The following is a 3070-nucleotide window of genomic DNA, read 5'->3' as shown; positions in this document are numbered from 1 at the left end:
CCCTAAGTATACGGGACTGATTTATCCTCTTTTTCAGATTTTTCCCATTTGTGATTTGCCAGGTACCAGTCCTATAGCTATAAAACAAACTGGCCTCAATTTCCTTATCTATATAAATAAATTCATAATGCTCACCCTCTGTGTCCATTAGGAAATATATTTTGCAGCAGGTAACCAAAAATGTGTATAATGTTTTCATCACATAAGAACTAATAGGATAAGCCAGAGCAGATAGAGTGGCCCAAGAATATTGAGGCCAAGACCCCTGTGTCCCTGTGGTATTTCCTCATGCTTGCAAGATAATTGGTAGACTTCAGTTAAAGCACCCATAACATCAGGCAAAAAAGGTGAGAGACAATGAAAAAGAGACAAGCCTACATCAGTAGTAGCCCACACTTTTCCAGTGATTCCCCAGCAGAGTTTGAATCACATTTCAGTGGCCATAGATCATATTCATATCATGTGGACAGTTCTAGCTGTAAAGGAGGCTGGGAAATAAACTGTGCTATTGCTACCTTGAAGAAAATTAGAGTTTCAGATAATGAAGAAGGGGGGAATAGTAGTTGCCAGCCACATCCTCTTATGTCTCAGGGTTGTTGAGGAAATCAAATGAGGTATAGGTGTGTAAGGACTTAAGAACTATCAAATAATCATGAGCAAGTAAAAGAGAATTTAGAAAAAAGTAAAAAACATACAAAATTAAACTTAGCTAACTAGCTGTTCCTGACTTAAAAATTCTTAGAAATTCCATCAGGCTGGAGGAGATTATGCTGGGTGAAATCAGTCAAGCAGAGAGCCAATTATCATATGGTTTCACTTACTTGTGGAGCATAAGGAATAACACAGAAGACACTGAGAGAAGGAGAGGAAAAGGGTGTTGGGGGAAATCGGAGGGGGAGATGAACCACGAGAGACTGTGGACTCTGAGAAAAAAACTGAGGGTTTTGGACGGGGGTGGTGGGGTGTTGGGTGAGCATGGTGGTGGGTATTAAGGAGGGCATGTATTGCATGGAGCACTGGGTGTGGTGCATAAACAACAAATCTTGGAACACTGAAAAAAATATAAAAATATAAAATTAAGAAAAAAATGAAATTCCATCAGGCAACACACCCACACACACACACACCCACACACAGAGCCACTCATACACATACATGCTACTGCATCAATGTATATATAAATGATTAATCATCTGTTTGTATATACCTACATATATTATTTATAGATCATTTATACTAGTTTCAAATGAAGTTTCACACATATGTAAATGAACCTATAAATATATACACAATAAAACAACTGAAAAATCAAAGATACTATTTTTTCTTTTAATTTTATGTATGGAGGATTCAAAATCTTTCACAATGTGATACTGTGAACTTATTTCAGAACCTCCCACCAAAGTGCTTATCATTTATGTGGCAATTTTGTCTTTTTCAAGGAGAATTTCTTTTTTGTTGTTGTTAAAATTTTATTTATTTATTTGAAAGGCAGAGATTACAAGTAGGCAGAGAGGCAGGCGGTGGGGCAGGGGGGTGGGAAGGTAGGAAGAAGGCTCCCTGCTGAGCAGAGAGCCTGATGCGGGGCTCAATCCCAGGACCCTGGGATCAGGACCAGAGCCAAAGGCAGAGGCTTTAACCCACTGAGCCACCCAGGCACCACTTTCAAGGAGAATTTCTAACTGAAAACTTGGAATATACAGATTAATAAGTGGGGATAGATATATACACATTCACCACAAAATTTATAGGCAATTTGTAAAACTCAAAGAGTTCTGAAAATTTGAGCATTGTCTCTCTTGGACAGAGAAACAACACTAAAGGAAGGTATGATAGCTCTCAGGTATATAAAGGTGTATTATACAGTTAAATAGCAATTATTCTATTAGTTGATAAGGACAGAACATGGTATAATGGGTTGAAGCTGTAGTAAGGAGTGCTCTTTGAATAATAGGGGAAAAGGCAATGGAAATTTCCAGAATGGTATCTTACTACACCCACTGAAGATATTTAAGGAACAACTTTATGGATATTTTGGAATCTTTCTGACATAGCAGAAGGGCTAGTATATTTATATCCCATTTGTACTTCTGGACATTTGATTTCAGTTTCTTCATTATTGTTATTGTTTACGAGATCAATTGGCTAAAAACTTTATATTATTACACTATAATTATAGCAAGAGAGTATTGTGAAGACCCTTTATAAAACTACAAGATACTGATACAAAAATATAAACAAATACAGTGTAATATTATTATGATTGTACTGTAACACAAAATCCTGGACTGAGGTAGCACTGTAAAGTAGTCATTTTCTAAGCGTAGCTGTGGATTCCTGGTGGTCCCCAGACTGTTTCAGTGGCTGGTTAAAAAGTTTTCACAATAATATGAAGCTTTGTGCAGTGGCAGTATCATAGCCAATGAGGTTTATCTGAGATGCAATTATTGCTAATTGAAGAAGAATTTGCAATTTTTTGCTATGTTGACATTTGTACTGATAGTGCAAACCAAAAGTGGAGAAAACTGCTGGCACTTGAACATGAATCAAGGAGGTGGCACCAAACTGTACTAGTAGTTGTATTTTCCGTCACCATGCACTTGCAGTTAAAGGAAGTACATGTGTGTGCGCGTGCACACACACACACACACACACACACACACCTGTTTTACTTAGGGATATCCCTAAGTAAAGCTGTGGATATTATTAACTTTATTAAATACTCACCCTTGAAAAAGCAGTGGTTATTATTAACTTTATTAAATACTGATCCCTGAGTTACATGTCTTTTTAATATTCTGTATGATAAAATTGGGAGGGGTTTCTGATAGCACTTTCTTTGCACACTCAGGTTCTTGGTCTGTCTTAAGGAAATCACACTGTGCTGTGAGCTGAACTACCTTCATTTTTAACTGAACTCCTTCCTTTTCCAAAAGAAAAATGACAAACTATGGTATTGAGAGTTGGGGCAGACATTTTCTCAAAAATAAAGTGAGTCTATCACTTCAGGAAAATACATAGGTTTGTTAATGTATGTATTTGAACTTTTAAATGAAAATTAGTATTTTTA

The 3070-nt window shown here is 36.8% G+C and overlaps 1 pseudogene; it reads left to right on the top strand.

The window, feature by feature from the left end:
- Positions 1 to 2393: 2393 nt before the first annotated feature.
- On the top strand, positions 2394 to 2550 carry LOC132018809 (U4 spliceosomal RNA; annotated as a pseudogene).
- The last annotated feature ends 520 nt before the right edge of the window (positions 2551 to 3070 follow it).

This window comes from Mustela nigripes, chromosome 5, assembly GCF_022355385.1.
Source record: "Mustela nigripes isolate SB6536 chromosome 5, MUSNIG.SB6536, whole genome shotgun sequence".
In the NCBI taxonomy this organism is placed as follows: domain Eukaryota; kingdom Metazoa; phylum Chordata; class Mammalia; order Carnivora; family Mustelidae; genus Mustela; species Mustela nigripes.
The sequence above is the reverse complement of the archived record's forward strand: the minus strand, read 5'-3'. Positions and strand labels throughout refer to the sequence as shown.